The sequence below is a fragment of the Eretmochelys imbricata genome, chromosome 1 (assembly GCF_965152235.1).
Source record: "Eretmochelys imbricata isolate rEreImb1 chromosome 1, rEreImb1.hap1, whole genome shotgun sequence".
Lineage (NCBI taxonomy): Eukaryota > Metazoa > Chordata > Testudines > Cheloniidae > Eretmochelys > Eretmochelys imbricata.
The window spans coordinates 359,470,952-359,490,368 of NC_135572.1; the positions used below are offsets into that span (position 1 = coordinate 359,470,952).

A 19,417-nucleotide genomic window follows, 5' to 3' on the forward strand; every position below is an offset into this window, starting at 1 on the left:
GTGGAGGTTATAAATCAACCAAGTCTGCTCCTTCCCCCAGCAGAACAGGTCCATCGACCCCATCTGGCCGTCAGTCATGCAGCCATCAGAGCAGGGCTCCTTCCCCACATCTTTTGGGGGCTGCAGACTCAGACGATGCCCATTGGTCGCTCCTTGTGGCTGCTGGGATCTGCACAGAGCCACTTGCCGGGATTGGCAGCCTGATTACGCTGCAGGGAAGTCACCGCTGCTGGGGGCCAGAGACCCTGGAGGTTGCAGGTTGGTCAGTGGTGCTGGGATGGTGGAGTTCTCCCCCACAATGAGTTAGCGTTGCTTGTGTGTGAATTTTTCACGGGCTCTGTAGTTCGGAGGGCAGCACATCCCAAGGTAGGGTCTGGTGCTGGAGAACTCGCCCATCCAGTATTCCTGCCCACGTGCTCCCACCCCACCGCTGGCTGAACAGCTGGGCTTCCTTTCCTGGGCTTGCTTCCACCCCCCGGCTTGCTCTCTAGGGGATTCCCTGCCCCCGGGCAGCAGAAAGCCCCACGTGAGCTCCAGCTTGTGCTGCCAGAAGCCCCAGTTGGTGGAGAGCAGAAAGCAGCCGGAGCCATGTGACGTTCAAAGCCCGGGCCAAAGGGGAACCTTTCAACGCTCTGAGCCGTGTTCCCTTCCCTGGCGGTGAGCGTGGGCGCAGGACGCCGGGCTGCGGGCGCAGGCGTGCTGATGAGACGCTCTCCCCAGCGCTTCGAAGGAGTGTTCTCCCGCGCTCTAGCTCAGCAGTGGGAGTGGGGAGAGGCTGGGGTCGGTGTGCGGAGACCAATTCTTCACATGCTCCCATCCTGGTCCGCAACCCCCACTTCGTAGCTTAGCTGGGGAGGTCTGCCAGGGCCTCACGTCCCCGGGGGCCAGGGAGGGGGTCTGCTGTTCTCCTATCGGTGGCAGCTGTCACCGCGCTTCTAGCCGGCCTGGTCACTTCTAGCTGTGTGGGAGCCGCAGGGGTTCCTCTCCTGCCTCGAGCCGCTGCCCAGGGGCGAGGGTTCGTGCTGCCAGCTCCTGCGCACCCCCCAGTAATAGCTCGCCCCGAGTCCTGGTCAGCCCTGCTTTGTAAGCCCCTTTGAGGCCGGCCCAGGAGAGGCAGCACGTGCAAGTCACGGTGCACTTCGGACCTTCCTCCCCACCAGAGGCAGCGCGAGCTGCACCAGATACCCGCCGGGCGGTGGCCATGCAGCGCTCCCCTTGCTACGCCCGGCACACAGAAGCCCTCTCAAGGTGCTTCTTGGTCCCCTGCCTGCTCCGGAGCCAGGGCCACGTGAGAGGGTCACCCAAGTGTCCTCTGTCTGCGTCGCTGGCCCCGTCCTCGGCTGCGGACGGCACCGAGCAGCACCAAGGCTGCGGTGTTCTGCAGAGTAAGAGCCTTGGTGCCCGGCGTTGCTGCAGTGCGGGGGTCGCCCACGCAAACGCCGGGCAGCTCTCTCCTCCTCCCGCAGGGCTGCCGAGCGGTAGAGGCTTGTGCTTCCAGATTGGGGGTCCTGCTGCTGCCCCCTGCTGGGGTGTGGGTTGCCAGGCATGGGAGGGGGCCTATGGCTGGAAGTTGAAGCGAGACCAATTCAGACTGGACATAAGGAGTAACTTGTTAGCGGTGACAGTAATTAACCATTGGGACAATTCACCCAGTGCAGATTGGCTGGTTTTCTAACCACTCTGCTCTAGGAGTGGCTGTGGGGCAGGTCTCTGGCCTGGGCTGTGCCGGGGCTTACATGAGGTTAATCCCCGGGGTCCCTTTTGGCCTGTGGATCCAGAGGAGGGTGCTGCCCAGGCTGGCACACAGGGACGGTCCTCTCCTCATGCAGCTCGCAGTGCGGGAGGACGGGAGGGTGATGGGGAGCAGATCACATGGCCACAGAGAGGCACCATGGCCCCGTGGCAGGCCGCTGGCAGGGGCTTGGGTTACATGGGTTCTATGCCCAGCTCTGTCACTGGTCTGTGGGTGACCTTGGTCAGGTCTCTTCTCCTTGCTGGGCCTGTTTCCCTCCCACCTTTGGTCTGTTTTGGCTATTCAGAGTTTGTCGTGCTCTCCAGGCAGCACCCAACGCAACAGGCCTCGAACGGCTGGGGACTTGGGGAGTTCCTTGTGATGCCGATCATGCCAGTAATTGCAGGGGGCAGTGACAGACAGGTGGAGGGGTCTGACATGGGCTAGCTCAATCACAAGATACGGGCTGGATGTGGTTCCCTGGCACGTGCCGTGCAGGAGGTCAGACTGGGGCATCGTTATGGCCTCTTACAATCAGCAATTCTGTTCAATCATTGGGTAGCTCTTTCTGCTTGCTGGGTAGCGGGGAGTCCCAGGAGTGGGGCGCTGTGCCAGGCTAGGCCAGGGAGAGTGTGCTGCAAGCTTGGGGAGGGCACCCATTGTGCCAGGCTGGGCTGGGGAGAGCACGCTGCGAGCGGTGGGAGGGCGCCGGCTGGGATAAGACCTAGCTTCCCGGTAACGTTTCCGCGGCAGGTCCGGAGCTGTCTCTCTCTGGCAGGGGGTTGACGCGCTCTGCAGATAAGCCCCAGAGCTGATAGAGGCTTGTCAGGGGAGAGGTGTTAGCATGACAGACAAGTGCCCGCGTGTTTACCTGACAAGGCTTGTCGAACATTCAGCCGCGAAGCTTTCCGGCCTGGCCGGATATGACAGCTGACAGTGCTCCTAGCAGAAGAGTTGCTGTCTCTCTTGCTGCCCTGCTGAACCCGCTGCAGCAGGGAGTCTGGGCTAAGGAGGGGCTGCAGACCTGCTCCCCTGGGGGGCAGCGGGGCTCCGGGAGAAGTCTGCGGTGCAGCAGAGCTGGATCGGCACTGGCTTCCGAGGGACAATGGCAGCTGCATGTCAGGGCCATGTCGCCCTAGACACAGGACTTGGAGCTGGCCTGCAGCTGGTTCTCACCTGTCTGCAGATTGGTGGGGCAATCTCTGGGGGGTCCCAGAAGTGCCAGGGGAGCTGTAACCCCCAAGCCCTGCCAAGGCCAGACGGGGGAACTTGAACCGGTCCCCATACTGCTGTGAATGGCCGGCATTGTGCTCCTGGTTGTGTGTGTGACGCAGCAGCCGCATGGATCCCTGCCCGTACACGCAGCACCAGGCCTTCCCAGAAGACCAAAGCTCAGCTTACATGTGCCCCTCAGTCCCTGCCTGGGACAGGTCCTGGCCTGCCTGTGCCATCTTGAGCAGAGACTGAGACTCTTGGGTCTGTTGCCTGCTGGGGCAGGACCCTCTCTGACCCAAGGACCTGCTGGCAGAGAGCACAGAGGCTCATAAGGGACCCTCGAGGTCTGTTCTAGTTCACTGGGCAAGGTCTCTGCCCAAAACCCGTGTCACACTGGTCAGCGTGATCTTCGGGAAGCGCATGTGCGGGGAGAGGGGTCTGTACCCTGGAGCTCATGGTCCTACGTGGGGCAGTTAGCAGCAGGGCTCCAGAGGTGACATACCCTCGGCCAGGCCCCACCAGACAGGCGGTAGGAGACGCTCACTTCCCAGCTGCCCGGTGTGCGCTCTGTCTTCCACGGGCATGTGCGGCCGGAGTCCCTTGCTGAGGAGGAGCTGGCAGGGACTGCAGGAGAAGAAATGAACGGGAAGAGATAAAGAGCGGGGGGCTGTTTTGAGGTGAAGATCGCCCATCAGAGCTGATCTGTCTGGAGGTGCAGCCAGACCCCCCCGGCGCCCTGCATCAGCCAGCCAGATGGGTGGGGAGGTGGACAGGCTCCCACTCCTGACCCCTACCTATATGTCTGTGTGGAGTTTCCTGGGGTCGGGCCCTTCTGACCCACAGTGGGAGCGGAAGGTGATGGTCAAGGGGGAGACATTCCTGGGGTGGCGAGATTCTGGGACAGAGAGAACTGTTGTCAGGCCCTGGGTGGTGCAGCCTCAGATGCTGAGGGGCTGTGTGAGCTGGGTGAGGGTCCCAGGGACGAAGCCCCTCGCCCTGCCTATGGCCCAGATCCCTGTGTAGACCCTGGAGGGGTCGGGCTGGCTGGTTGTTGGAGTTCTCCACGATATCGGCTGTGAGACCCTTTTGGGGGGTGGGACAGGATCCAGGCCCTGCTCCTGTAATGGCCAAGGGTTTGCATTTGAATCCAGGGAACCAATCGGCGGAGACGGAAATGGTCAGTGAAAATACAGATGACCTGGCTGGCAAGGGGGAGGAGTGGCTAGGATTAGGATACCTGCCTGCCTGTAACCAGACCCCTGGGGCTGGATGGGACAGAGATGTTCCCTGCCCCCTTGCCCACCGGAGAGGGGGCTCAGGCTGGCTCTGATGCAGTGAGGAAAGCAGCGAGCTCGCTGCCTACCCCCACTGGGACAGCAAGGGCAGCGCTGAGCACAGGGGGGCAGACACAGGCAGGGCAGGGGATCTGTGGGGAGTGGCAAGGTGCTTGGTAAGGAAAGTCTGGATGAGCCTAGGCAGCCTTGTGAGCTGATGGCTGTGTCCAGTCAGCAGGGTGGGAAGGCGAGGAGAGTGGAAGCTGAGTGTCCCGGGACCTTACTTGTTACCTGGGTGGAGAATTGTGACGGGGAAGGAAACGTGCCTGTGTCTGTCAGGGGTATTGACTTGCCTATGGAGGGAGCTACCCTGATCTCCAAGCAGTTGTCTGTGACCAGCCTTGTGTGCTGGGACAAGGGGAATGAGATCCCAAGCTGTGTGTCTGGGAAAGGAGAAAGTGTGTCCGGCTCTTCTTCATCTGTGGAGCAGACAGAAGGGGCCTTTCAGCCTGTGATGGTTGAGGGTCGTGCAGTTGTCTCAGAGCTGGTTCTGGATTCAGCTAAAGCCCAGGAAGGGAATGGTCCTAAGTTTGTGTCTGCTCGGGAGAATGGCCCTGTAACTAGGTCGCATCCAGTTAGTGTCTATGTAAAATCCCAGAGACCAGACAATTCTGGTGCTTGTATTTTGCCTGTTGCTAGTGTGTTGTTGGAAAGGGTGCAGCAACTCTGTCTGATCAGGGTGAGATCCTAGCCAGGGCACAAGGAGAACATGAAGGTGTGTGATTGTGTTACCTACTGAGGGTGTGGTAACCTGTAGCAAGAAGGAAAAGATTCCTGAACTTGTGTGTGGCAAAGGGAAGGAGAATGCTTCTGACCTTTTATCTGGTAATGTCTCCATGCCAATTCTGTAAGTGAACAGTATGTGTCCCAGGTGAAGAGGGTGCTGGGCTGCCTCAAGGAGGCAGGACTGATGGTAAAAGCTGAAAAGTGTAAAGTGGAGATAATCAGAGATTGGCCTGTTCCCCAGACCAAGGAACAGGGCCAGGCCTTTATTGGGATGGCGGGGTACTCCTGGAGGTTTGTACCCCACTTGAGCTCCCCAGCTGTGTAAGAAGGGGAAGCCTTACGAGCTCATGTGGACCAAGCAGTGCCAAAGGGCTCTCTGTGTGGTGAAGGAGGCTCTAATCCAGGGCCCGGTAAGTCCGGTAAACCCAGACTTTGCCAAGGCCTCTATGGTGTTCACCGATGCCTCAGACGCAGGGCTGGGTGTGGGGCTGATGCAAGCCGATGCTAAGCAGTGGGAGAGATGCTGGGGCATCCATGGAAACGTTGGTGGGGTCGAACTTCCCCAGGTCACTGGCTAAAGTGACCCCGCTCAGTTCGATCTCGAAGGGGGGAGAGATGTGACGAAGTGGGACTGTTCTTAATGTTTTCTCTGAATATTGTGGGAGTGCCTCAGTTTCCCCTAGGCAGTTCTTAAGTATCTAGGGGGTGTGGTAAGGGTGTATGATCATTGCAGAGCCGTAGAGGGCAGGTGTGTGCAGGGGTCTGGACACAGAGAATGGCCGACACCCTGTTTCCTGGAAACTGATGGCCTGGGCCCTTCCCCCCTGCCAGGTGAGAGCTAAAGGATTGGAGAGCAAAGGAATCCGATTACCTCCTGGTCCGGGAAAGAGACAAAGCCCAGAGGAGGAGGGGCTGGACAGGGAGGCAGTTTGAGGCTGGCTGGGGACATGGAGTGAAGTGCAGACGGGGTTGTCTGGCTCACTGCCCCCCAAAATGGATCCGGCTGAGGGGTACTGTTCTCTGCACCTACATGTTCCTGTCATCTAATAAACCTGTTTTACTGGCTGGCTGAGAGTCCCGTCTGACTGCGGAGTTGGGGGGCAGGACCCTCTGGCTTCCCCAGGACCCCACCTGGGTGGACTCGCTGGGGGAAGTGCACGGAGGGGCAGAGGATGCTGAATGCTCCGAGGTCAGACCCAGGAAGGTGGAGCCGGGTGAGCTTTGTGTCCTGCAGACAGGCTGCTCACAGAAAGGAGACTTCCCCAGAGTCCTGACTGGCTTCATGGGGAGCAGTTCCAGAGCATCGCCCGGGGACTCCGTGACAGCTTGGCTCTGTGGCAGGAAGCTATTGGCCTGCGGGATTCCTGGGAAGGGGGCCACACTGGGTAGGGAGGTCAGGGGCTTTCCTTGTTTTGCTCTGGTTCGTGATGTCCAATTCTTGTGCACAAGTCCTCGCTCAGCGTCCTGCAGCGTGGATTTATTTGTGTATAAATATCTCATATGCATGAGGGGTGACATTAATAGCAGCGCTGGGTCCCGGGAGCTTTCGCTTTTATTAGCCAGACTGGCTGGGCCTCCGACCCCGCCAGTTCTTAAATTCGTCATCCTGTCTCCTGTGCCTTGCCCCCCTCCCTCGCTGATGAGCCGCAGCCAAGGCACTAAATCTCGCCTCCCTGGCTTCCGAGCCATCCCCTGCGCCGCGGAGTGCGCGAGGCCAACCGTGGGCACTGCTCAGCAGTTTGTCACTGCAAAGCCGATCTCGACCGGGGCAGGAGAATGGGGTGATGAATGTGCTCGGAAAGGTGAGGCAAAAACCATGAGCAGTGTCTGGGGGGAGGGAGGGGAATACTGCTTTAAAGATTTAGTTTCATAAGCGGGATATGTGGAGTGTGCAGTTATTCTAATGGGGAACTAGCTCCCTGATCTGTTGGCCAGCGGCCTGGTTCTGGGTTTTAAATTTCCTCCTCCACGCAGCGATAAATCCGCGGGGGTTCAGCGATGGGGTTTGGAAGTCGGCTCTCCTTGGTGGGCAGAGGGAGTGCAGCTGCATGTGCCTAGAAGAGGGGGAACGACCGTGTCTCCGGAGCTCCCTTCCCTGGACCCTGGCTGAGCAAGTCTGCACCAGGGAGCACTTGGACTCCAGAGGTTTCTGCCTTCTCCACAGCGTCTCGGGGGGACAGGCTGCGGATGGCAGGTATCTCCTCTCCGCTTCGAATGTCTCAATGGCAGCAAGCATGCTGCCCTGCCCTGGAGCCCCCGCGGGCCCTGGCACGCTGCCTGGCAAAAGGGCAGCCCTCGGCAGGTTGTGGCTTTCGCCGGTGCTCACAGGCTGGGCCGGGAACGTGGGCTGAGATGGCTACTTCCCGGCCTGCCGAGGAGCAGGGCTGCGGCCGCGTTACCTGCGACAGCCAGCAGTGGGGAAGCCTGGGACGTGGGGCTGGGCAGCGATGGGCCCGACCCCGCGCTCGGACTGGGAATGACTGGCTCAGATGGAAGCCCCTGCCGCGAACACCTGTCCCCCAAGGCCGTGCGAGGGGACCGGCGCGCCAGCCAGAGCCATCTGCGGCACAGCAGGGGAGAGCTTTCGTGAGCTGGGCACCGGAGATAAGAAAGGGCCTGGATCGCTGCCGGAAGCCAGAGGCGAGACTGCATTGGTAGCCCCCCGCCCACCCCTCCAAGGACTCCAAGCCCAGCTCTGAGCAGCAGCAGCAGCCGCCGCAGCCGTGTCCCCAGCCTGCCAAGTCTCCCTTTATCCCTGGAACAGGCCACACCCGCCCGTTCATCACCACGCAGCAGAGACAACCCCGCATCTTCCCGAGCGGCAATCGACACCTTCTCAGGGGGCGGGTGCCTCTGCTGCCAGGCCCAGTACTTGGGGAGATGCGCTGGGCGATCAACGCAGCCGTTGGCCTGGCCTGGCTGGGGGAGGTGTGCCGCTCTGCCGGCTGCCACCGCACCCGGCGTCTTCCCGCCTCGGGCTGCCCCACGGCGCAGGCAGGGGAGGGTGGCTCTTACAGCACACCCACAGCGTGTGGGGGCACGGAAGGCCCTGGCCCCTGCAAGCGGTGGTGACGTGGCAGTGGGGCAGTGAGCCGGCGTGGGGTGAGCCGGCGTGGTTGCATCGCAGAGTCTGAGCTTGCTGTGCTGGAGAAGGGGGGAGCTGTAGGGCGGCCGGGGCCATGTGGCCTGGCAGAGGACAACTCTCCCCCATCTGCAGCGGTTGTCTCAAGGAGTGAAGCTGGTGGGAACTGTTTGTGTCTCCTCCCTCTGGCTGGCTTGGAAAGGCCAAGAGTCTGGACGGCAGCCGGGCTGGCAGGACCCTTCCTGCAGTGGGGTGGGACAAAGTCAAAGGGCCAGCCCCTGCCTGGCCTGGGGCAGCCGAGGGCTGGAGCTGGCGCTGTCCGGACACGTGGTACATTGTGTTGTGTGCACAGTGAAATGTTCCTGCAGCTGGAGAGCAGGGGTCAGGTCAGGGACCCTCCCCCAGGGACTCCTGCAGCGAGTCCTTGGAAAGAGCCGCCCAAGCTGGGTTCACAGGAGAACGCCCCACATCCCCTGCCCTGTCATTCCAGAACCCTCTTACCTGAACTGTGCACTTGAATCTGAATCTCCCTAGCTTCAGCTCCAGCCACCGGGTCTCGTTCTGCCTTTGGCCGTGAGGCTGAGCACGGCTCTGCTCCCCGAAACCACCTCCAGAGGTCGGTTGATTTCAGTGGGCATCGGTGCCAACTTGCTCAGTGTGACAGAGTGGGACTGTTCTTAATGTTTCCTCTGAATAGTGTGGGGGTGCCTCAGTTTCCCCTAGGCAGTTCTTAAGTATCTAGGTGGTGAGGTAAGGGTGTATGATCATTGCAGAGTCCTAGAGGGCAGGTGTGTGCAGGGGTCTGGACACAGAGAATGGCCGACACCCTGTTTCCTGGCAACTGGAATCGTCTTGGGATGCATCAGGAGAGGTATTTCCAGTAGGGATAAGGAGGTTTTAGTACCGTTATATAAGGCACTGGTGAGACCTCACCTGGAGTACTGTGTGCAGTTCTGGTCTCCCATGTTTAAGAAGGATGAATTCAAACTGGAACAGGTACAGAGAAGGGCTACTAGGATGATCCGAGGAATGGAAAACTTGTCTTATGAAAGGAGACTCAGGGAGCTTGGCTTGTTTAGCCTAACTAAAAGAAGGCTGAGGGGAGATATGATTGCTCTCTATAAATATATCAGAGGGATAAATACCAGAGAGGGAGAGGAATTATTTAAACTCAGTACCAATGTGGACACAAGAACAAATGGATATAAACTGGCCACTAGGAAATTTAGATTAGAAATTAGACGAAGGTTTCTAACCATCAGAGGAGTGAAGTTTTGGAATAGCCTTCCGAGGGAAGTAGTGGGGGCAAAAGATCTATCTTGCTTTAAGATTAAACTCGATAAGTTTATGGAGGAGATGGTATGATGGGATAACATGGTTTTGGTAATTAAATATTCATGGTAAATAGGCCCAATGGCCTGTGATGGGTTTTAGATGGGGTAAGATCCAAGTTACCTGGGAAAGAATTTTCTGGGAAAGAATTTTCTGTAGTATCTGGCTGATGAATCTTGCCCATATGCTCAGGGTTTAGCTGATCGCCATATTTGGGGTCGGGAAGGAATTTTCCTCTAGGGCAGATTGGAAGAGGCCCTGGAGGTTTTTCGCCTTCCTCTGTAGCATGGGGCACGGGTCACTTGCTGGAGGATTCTCTGCTCCTTGAGGTCTTTAAACTACAATTTGAGGACTTCAATAGCACAGATATAGGTGTGAGGTTTTTTTTGTAGGAGTGGTGGGTGAAATTCTGTGGCCTGCGTTGTGCAGGAGGTCAGACTAGATGATCATAATGGTCCCTTCTGACCTAAATATCTATGAATCTATGAATCTATGAAACTGATGGCCTGGGCCCTTCCCCCCTGCAAGGTGAGAGCTAAAGGGTTGGAGAACAAAGGAATCCGGTGACCTCCTGGCCCGGGAAAGGAACAAAGCCCAGAGGAGGAGGGGCTGGAGGGAGTTTCAGTTTGGGGCTGGCTGGGACATGCAGTGAAGGGCAGAAGTGGTTGTCTGGCTCACTGCCCCCCAAAATGGACCCGGCTGAGGGGTCCTGTTCTCTGCACCTACAATCTCTGTGTTAGACCATGTTCCTGTCGTCTAATAAACCTTTTGTTCACATTCCCGGGCAGAGGTGTCACCTCCCCCTCCCCCTCCTGGCTCAGGTGACAGGCTCTCAGGTCTCCCATCCCCAGGGCACATTCCCAGGTCAACACTCCCCCCTCCCTGCTGCGTCACCTTGAGGCACTTTGGAAAACCCCTCAAGATACCTAAACCCCTTTGGAAATCTGGGGCTTTGGCCCTTGTGGGGGCGGGAGTTCTGGGCAGGACAGGGGCTAGGACAGCATTGGCGCTTCTTGCCACTAGGCTGCCCAGGGCAGACCTGGCTCGGGCAGCCACCGGAGCCCCTCGTGGGCGCTGGCTACCTTTGGTGCCCGCAGCCTGGCCTGATGCCGAGGGGTCGCTCAGCCCCTGAATGGCTCCTGGGCCAGGTGTGCGGAGCTGCTTGCTGCAGAAGCAGTAGGGTTTGCTCGTGGGGCTCTCTGCACTGCTCGGGGGTGCCAGGACCTACCTGACTGCCCTGGCCTCTGGCTGGCTCTTCCCGTTCCCTGTGGGAGCCATGGGGGATTTAGCATCCCGATGGGCCCATGTGCTGCGTCTCCTTCCCCCGTCACAGGCTGGCTGGGAGGGCTGGGATGTGCCCAAAGGGCCTCCATTCTGCACTCCTAATGCCCAGAGGGGAGCAAACCTGACCCCCCAGCCGTGGGTCCCATGGATTCCCGCTCCCATGGCAAGAGCTGGAAGGACCCAGCACTCGCATTGTCTTGGGGCGTCTCAGCGTCGGGTGCTGGATCCTCAGCCCGTCACACCGCACAGGAGGAGGCTGGGTCAAGGTGAGGGCACCACCACCTGGATGCCACTGCTCTGCTATGTGCCCAGGCAGTAACTGCCCCCTCTGTGCCTCAGTTGCCCCTTCGGCTTGCCCAGCCTCTCGGAGGGTGGGGGCTTGGGAAGGGGTCTGAGAAGGCACTAGAGACGTGAGGCTGGCTGCTCCAGCAGCTGCACTCGGCCCCTCTGTGGTTAAATAGCCTTTGCATCCACGTGGACTCTGTTCCGCAGGGTGCTAAAGGCCTGGGATCCCAGCGCTGGCCCGCCCCGGCCCATGGGTGGCTCAGCAGAGGTGTCCGGTGGGGCTAGCGTCAGCTCTGGCAGTGGCCTGCAGCAGCGGGTCCCCTGTGAAGGCCTGTGGGCTGCTCCCCGTATCGTGCTGGCCTCACGGCCCAGCCGCTGCAGAGCTGCCCCCGTCAGCAGGTTTGGTGTTCTCCTCCCCCACATCCCAGCACACCAGCTCGGCTTCACCGCAGCCCCCGCGCAGCCAAATGCGTCTCTTCCCCCCTTCCATCCACTGCCGCTTTCAGCTCCCTGCGGCCTGCTCCCCGGCAGGGCCCACGCCTGTGTTCCTATGACAGAGGAGCTGCCGCTCAGGAATTGGGCAGGTGTTGGCCGTAGGTTCAGTCTCCGCACGGGGACGGGCGCGCTCCCTCCTGCAGGCCCCACGGCCAATGATTCGGCCGGGAAAGGGGGGCTCTGCTGCTTACTCACGGGCGTGGCTGCGAGTCCGTGTCTCCCAGCACGAGCCCCTTCAGAACAGCCTCCTGCCTTTCCTGACGCGCCTCCAGCCCGCTGCTTGGAGATAAACTCCCCAGGGCTCGCTTAGCCCCCGCTGCAACGTGGCTACCTCTGGGGTGGGACGCCACACCTGGTTATCCGGCGCCATGAGGAGTCCACCTGCAGCTGGCATTAGCTGGGAATGCCGCAGGGCAGATGGTTGTGGCGTGAGCTGGGGTGTGGCTGGGACAATGGGGTTAAGCCCCAGCTCTGAGCGCCTTGGTAGACGCCCTCCTCCCGTAGCCCACTCCTCATTAACGTACAGCAGCTGAGAGCAGGGCCCGGGTACTAGGCGTTACACATACACGGCCTCTGCCCTCGCCGCTGGCACTGTGGTTCAGCCCCGACTCGGGATCCCCTCCACGTTCCAACGCCCCGGACTCTGCTTAGCTTCGGAGCAGGGCCCGGGCAGGGCATGTCACGGTGCCGTGTTGCCTGCATGCGAGTGATAGTGAGATGACGGGCTCCTCTTTCGGAGGCACGGCTGGCTCCACGCACGCGGCGGGCCCGGCATTAATCAGGGCCGCACACACGGCTGACACAAACCTGCCTTTTCCAGCGCCCAGCGAGCCATTATTCATGGTACTGTATTAGTGCTGATGTCTGGTGAACGTCCGCTCCAGGCGGCTGGCTGAACGCGGGGCTCTCCCCGCACGCAGCGCCGTGCTGCAGCTCTCATGCAGTGTTCATGAGGGCAAAACGCACCAGTACAGCAGCCGCGAGAGCCGAGCCACTCACATCAGCCCACCCGCCAAGGCTAGCGACTCCAGGGCCGCCGGCCTGGCCTCTCCCCCTCCCCAGGGCGTGGGACCACCCTGCCCCGCGCTCGGTTCCTTCCAGCCACCGTGGGGTTCGGAGGCCAATAGGAATGGCTATAACTGCGAGAGCGTGCTGGCCGCCCGTAGGTGCAGGACGCCTGGATGCGAGCTCCCGTCGGCTAGGTGCTGGCAGCCGGGTCACCCCCTTTCGGCCTCCTGCAGCTTCTGCTCTCCGGCTGCACCATCACCCCCTACTCTGTCACCTCCTGACAGGGCAGCCCGGGCACCAGGTCAAAAATGCCCTGACCCCCGTGTCCACTTCCTTGCCTCCCTCTGGTCATGCCAGTCTCCCCACCTCCCACTCCCCCCTACACCCTGATCCCCGTGCATGCCCGGACCACAGCTCCGCATTGCCCTCCGAGCAGTTTGGCTTTCCCTGCTGCACCCCAGCCGTGTCTGCTCAGCCCCTTCCTGCCAACGGGAGCAGATGGGCCAGGCTCGAGTAGTGGGAATGGTCTCTTGGCCTCTGGAATTCTGCTGTAATGATTCTGGGCGTGGATCGCCTCAGGGCTGCGGGATCCTGGAGCATAGTGAATGCCTTTAGAACGGGGCAGCCCCTGGCTTCCTGCCCCACGCTAGCCTGGGAAGGTGGGTTGCAGTTTGCCAGTGCTTCAGAGACAGCAGCATGAGTTCTGCCAGGTGCACAGACAGAGTGTCATCCTGGGAGACCAGGTGCCAGCTCATGCCAAGGTCCCCATCTCTCAGCTGGCCACTGACAGCCCCAGAGCTGGGTGTGAGGGTCGGTAACGCGGAGACTGGAGATATGAGAACATGTTCGGTGCTTAGAATTTATGGCATGCTTGAGTGGCTGCCGGCGTGAATCTCCCAGATAACATCTGTGTCCCATATTGTACGGGCACATCGGAGTGTTTTGTGTTGTGAGCCTCTGTAAATCACCTGCCAGGAGAGAGCCATTAGCTAGTGGGACATACTGCTTTCCAGCAGGAGGTGGGACGGCTGCCTGGCAAGGATGGCCCATGGACACCAGGCGCACGAGTTTGGGACATTAATGAGGACAAAAGACTTTGTTATTCACCCTGTGCCCAGTGGAGATGAGTCATGCAGGTGAAATCCTCCTGTCAGCTGAGTTTGCAGCTCAGAGCAGAAGCAGGGAAGGGAATAAAAACCCCAGACCAGGAGGAACTGGGTCTCGTTGCTGCTTGGAGTCTGAGGGGCAAGGTTTTCCTGGGATAAGCAAGAAATCCCCAGTGCTTGGCCTGGGTTAACCCTAAAGGACATAGAGAGCTTGCTTAGTATAGATGCTTCTAGTGTCTTTCAAAACTTAAGGCTGTAACTCATTGGTGTGCATCACTTACTTTAACCTTGTAAATAGCTCTCTGCTTTCCTTTTCGTAGTTAGATAGGTGATTGCAGGACTGGCTATACGCGTTGTCTCTGGGGTGAGATCTAAAGTTCAGTTGACCAGAGGTAAGAGACTGGTCCCTTGGGACTGGCAGTAACCTGACTATTGCTGAGAGGGAGGCAGGCTCTGTCACGGAGTGTGGGGGAGTCCAGGCCCTGCACCCCTCTTCCTGGGATTCACTGAGACTCTCAGCCAGCCAGTAAAACAGAAGGTTTATTGGACAACAGGAATACAGTCCAAAACAGAGCTTGTGGGTACACCCAGGACCCCTCAGTCAAGTCCTTCTGGGGGAGCAGGGAGCTTAGACCCCAGCCCTGGGGTTCCTTGTGTTCCTCCACCCAGCCCCAAACTGAAACTAAACTCCCCCAGCAGGTTCCCTGCTGCAGCCTCCGTCCACATTCCTGGCAGAGGTGTCACCTCCCCCTCCCCCTTCTGGCTCAGGTGACAGGCTCTCAGGTCTCCCATCCCCAGGGCACATTCCCAGGTCAACACTCCCCCCTCCCTGCTGCCTCACATCGTCACAGGCTCACCTGGGTGGCAAGGCAGAGCGGCATGCCCAAAGGGACTGTGAGTGGCTCCAGGTTGTTACGAGGCCTGAGGAGTTCACACTGGGAGACTAGTTGGTGAAATGTAAGTCTAGAACTCACAGCCAGTCAGGTGTGTGCCCTGGACCTGACAGCCTGCCCCGAGACTGGTGTACCTGCACTTTGAGCCACTGCCAGACAGCTTGCCAACACCCTCTGCCCTGGCACCAGCAGGTGGCTCACGCAGGGTCATGGAGGAGCAGTTTGCTGCCTTGAAATTATTTCCTCCTCCCTACAAGTGCCCCCGGTGCATGTCAGCTGGAGTGCTCTGTCTGCAGAGGCAGGGGCGACATCTGCTCGGGGCAGCTGCCTTCAAATCCCCTCGGGGATTTAAAAGCTCCTCGCTTCCAAAACCTGATGGTGCCTGTGAGTTCACGGTGCAGCTCGCTGCTGTGTGAGACCACGGTGCCTTTGCTGGGTAACGCCAGCCCAAACCCAGCCGTGCCCGTGCTCCCCTCAGCCCAGGCCTTGGAGATGCGGGGATCAGCTGGTGTAGGAGCGTCTGCTTGGGCTGAGCCCGGTCCCATTGTAAACGGCCCAAGCAGTGGGGCTCCCGCCCCATCCCTGGGGAGAAGATTTCCCAGCCTGGCGCATCCCGCGGCTCAGAATCTCCTCGGATAGTCAGTGTAAATTTTCCTGATGAGACCTGGCGAGTGGCACCCCAGTGGCCCGAGCAATCTCATACTCTCCTCATGCGGGCTCCCTTCCCTCCCGGCTTTGAATACAGCTGTCTCTCTGACGCTCGTGATCGCAGCTTACTCCTCCCGTAGCCAAGTGGCATCTGTTGCTCGTTCCCCACACACTGCTCTCCCCAGGCCGTTCTTGTCCCATCTCTGCACCCCTGCCAATTTGCCAGTATCCCTCTGGGTACAGCCTGCCTGTCCTGCCATGCTGCTGGGGTCTGTATGGGGCACCCAAGGTCTTGCCCAGCAGGGTGCTGCAGAGCAGATGCATCAGCTGGCAGACCAAGGGAGGGGCGGCACCTCGAGACTCTCGCCAGGTTCTGCCATGTGGCTGCTGCAGCTGACCGGTCGCCAGTTCTCCAGACTGGATCCTGGTGGTGCAGAGAGTTAGCCCGGAATGATAGGCTGGCCTATGTTAATTGTCTCATTAAGGGAACCATGTTAGTGCCGAGGCTGCCAGGCTCCCTGGGCTACTTGCTCAGCCGGGCAGAGAGGCAGGGAGGCCTCCAGAGGGCAGGAGTTACAGGAGACAGCATCAGCTCCCTGGTCCAGACAGCCGCTCTGATGCGCTGGTCGAGGGTAGGATGTCCGTTCCCTAATTCCCACTCTTTGTTCCCGTGCCCAGACTGAGCAGAGGTCAATGCGAGGCTCAGGTGTCCTCCAGCGTCTCTGCCGTCGTGTCCACATTCAACGCACTGGGGCACCTGGGAAATGGGGACAAACCAGTTCTGCAGCCTGGACCGAGAACGGAGTTTGGCCGTTGGACATGCTACAGGGCCTTGTGCTGCGACTGGGGGCGCATCCTCTCCCCGCGGCACGGGCCTGCCTCGGCCTCCTGGCTCATGTGGCTCCAGGTGTTCAGCTCACCGGGCCGCACGTCAGTGAGCTGCGGGCATGGTCAGTGTTGGCACGCGCCCGACTCGGCCCCATTTGGACAAGCTGGTTCAAGTGCCGGGGCAGTTTTCTCCTCTCTGGATTGGTGGATGGAAAGTCCAGGGGGGTCCCTGTTATCCCGTGCCACCAACCCTCCCGCTAGTCACAGATGCAGCAGCTCTGGCTTGGGGGGCTCCTGTGGGTCTCCAATCGCCTCAGGATCTCGGCTCGTGTCAATGTCAGGGAGTTAAGAGCTGTGGGACTCGCCTGTTCGGCCTTCCTCCACCCATTGCAGGAAAGAGCCTGTCCGTTTGAACCGGCTGCTCTGCGGCTCGTCTACGTAGACAGCAGGAGGCAATTTGCCTCTGGGACTTGTCCATAACCAGCTCGATTCATCTCAGGGCTGCATACCTCCCAGAACGCATCCACAGAGCTTTCCGATCACCCGGCCATCACCAGATCCACCCTTGGCGCTGGGGGACTCCCCAAGTGGACCTGTTTGCAGCCATGTCCAACCGAAAACGCCCTGGATTCTGTTCCTGGGGTAGTCTCAGCCCAGGCTGCCTGACACATGTATCTCTGCTACCCTGGAGAGACTGACTCCTGTACGCCTTCCCCCGGTTCCCCTCCTGCCCCAAGCCTTGGTCAAAGTCAAACAAGACCGTGCTGGTCTCATTCTTGTAGCACCGGCGGGACCTCGACCCTACTGACCTTTCAGTCAAGTCTCCGCTCTCTGGCGGGATCCAAATGGGATTTCTCAGGACTGTGGCCACCTGCTCCGCCCCAGCCTCTGAGCCCTCCTTGTGACGGTGTGGCTGCTTCGTGGCTGTCGCCTTTGGAGAGAGCCTGTTCTCGGGGTCCAGGAAATGCATCTCAATAGGAGAAAACTCTCAACTAGGGGCACTAATCTGGCTAAATGGAAGCACTGCTCCATTCGGTCCCCAGAGCACACACCTCGGGATTTGAACGTGGGGCTAGCCAAGTGACTAGGATTCGCCCACGGAACCCCTTGCCGCTGGCTCTCTGTGAAGGTAGCATTTCTGGTGGCCATCCCCGCAGCCAGAGGGTGGGGGAGTGGCAGAGCCTCCCGAGAGGGTTTTCCAGGAGGATGATGTTTCTTTCCACCCTCTCCCGACGTTCTTCCCAGCCCCCCTGCACAGCGAGATGAAGAGAGACTTGGTTCATTGGGGTGTGAGAATGGCTTTAGCTTCCTCCGTGGAGTGTGCCAAACCCTTAGATCCCCACCCACTTCGTGGCAGTTGCAGACAGGGCTAAGGGCTGATCCAGTTTCCACTCAGAGAAGCTCCTGTCTCTTCGGGCAGCTGTTTGTGCTGCCTGGTGGCTAATACAGCCCTGCCAGCTGGAGCATCGGCCCGTTCCACTAGAGCCCAGGCAATGTTAGTGGCTCTTTGGTTCAAGTGCTCAAAGGGAGGGAACGCCAGCCGTGGGTGCCAAGGCTGAAGGAACGGAGTATGTTCAGCTCAGAAAAGAGGAGATGAAGAGGGGAGGTGATAGCGATCTTCAGATACGTGAAACGCTGCCACAAAAAGATGGAGAAAAGCTGATCTCTTGCCACAGAGGTCAGGTCAGGACAAGGGGCGATCGGTTCAAACTCCAGCAGAGCAGATTGAGATTAAATCTCAGGAAAAACTTCCTAACTGTCAGAGCAGCAGGACGATGGAACAGACACCTCGGGAGAATGGGGAAGCTCCTTCCCTGGAGGTTTTCCAAAGGAGGCTGGAGCCATCTGTCCTGGGTGGTTTAGACACAACAGATCCTGCACTTTGGTGGGGGGTTAGCCCAGCTGACCCTGGAGATCCCGTCTAACCCTGTGGTTCTATAAGTGCTGATCTTACACATTTGCAAAGCAGCAGTTTGGTCATCAGTCCACACCTCTGGTTCTCCTGATGCCATTCCCTGCCAGCCCACAGACAAGGCCAGTTTCAGACGGGTTGTCACTCTTCAGACTCCAAGCCTTCCTCTGGGTTGGTCCGCTTGGGACTCGCCCGCAGTGGAATGGACCCTGTGCAAGCACATGAAGACGAAACGGTTCCCTACCATTCTGTAACCGTGCTGCTTCGAGATGTTCAGCACGTGTCCCTTGCACGCCCCGCTGCCTTCCCCTCTCTGTTGGAGTCTGTCTGGGGCGAAGGAGCTGAGGGGGTCAGAGGCAGCTCTGCTCCCCGCGTGTGGTGGCATCAGACAGCAGAGGCCACCCCGATGGGTGCCACAGAGGGGAAGAAGGTTCTCCAACAACTGTGCACGAGGCGCCCACACACCTCCAGGGTAATGGGTGCATGCAACACATCTCGAAGAACAAGTTACAGAAGAGGAACCACGTTTTCCTGCTCCTTAGGGGTTTTAGTCTCTTCTCTCAACGTGCTTTGGGCTGCAAAGCTGAGCTGCTGGAAGCAGGCAGAATAACAAGTCTGGTGTCCTCTCGTTGACCGTACCTAGGGACGTTCCAGCTGCAGCGTCCCCCAGTGGTCTGTCTGGTGTGGCTGGACTGTTCCTGTTGGGCAAGGGCATGACCCCTTCTTGGAGCTCAGCCCTTCCCACGAGTTACTGTCTCTCTCCTGGCTGGTGGTTTACAGCCACAGAGGCTCTCAAATGTTACCGTACAATACGGGACACAGATGCTCTGAGCGAGGTTCATGCCGGCAGCGACTCTCAAGCATCCAGTAAAGCCTGAACACTGAGCACATTCCTGTAACGCTAACACCTGTTCTAACGATCCGAACACACAGCTGAGCCAGACGGGTTCCAGCTACGGAGCTGGCGGTGTTCAGCTGAGGCCCGGGGACCCTGGCATGAGCTGGCCCCCAGCGTCACGCCATGAAACTGCAGTGTGGTGGCCGGCTGTAGGATTTGTATAGGGTGTATCTTAATGTGCATGAAAAAGGGCATTGGTCCAGCCTGGAGAGGTGAATGCAGGAGGCAGAGATCTGAGCTCAGCCCGTGATCGCCTGGACCAAGGGCTGCAGGGAGGACGCTGTGGGGAGAGCCAAGGGTGGCACGATAGCCAGAGAGGGTCAGCACCAGGCCAGGGTGTCTGAGTGCCACCCTGCTCCACTCTCAACCTCTGTCTGCCTTGGGGCCCCGGCTCCACTAACGCTGAGTGCAAAACCGCCCATCAGCCGGGGACGTGTGTGCCGGGGACGTGCCTGGCCCCTGCGGCAGCAGGGCTGGTGCGTACGTTTCCCTCCAGTGCCCTGTGCCGTGGCAGAGAAGCAGCCTTAGTGGTGGTGGGTACAGTAGCCTGGGGCGAGTCTCCTCCTGACCCAGCCTGGGGATCAGCCAGGAGCCCTGAAGCATGGGCATTGGAAGGCCTTGTGGGTTGTGATGCAGGGT

The 19,417-nt window shown here is 59.4% G+C and overlaps 1 protein-coding gene across 1 annotated transcript in view; it reads left to right on the forward strand.

The window, feature by feature from the left end:
* The window catches only part of SND1 (staphylococcal nuclease and tudor domain containing 1), a 501,059-nt gene that overhangs the window by 450,036 nt on the left and 31,606 nt on the right, over window positions 1–19,417 (forward strand). The gene's annotated exons all lie outside the window — the stretch shown is intronic.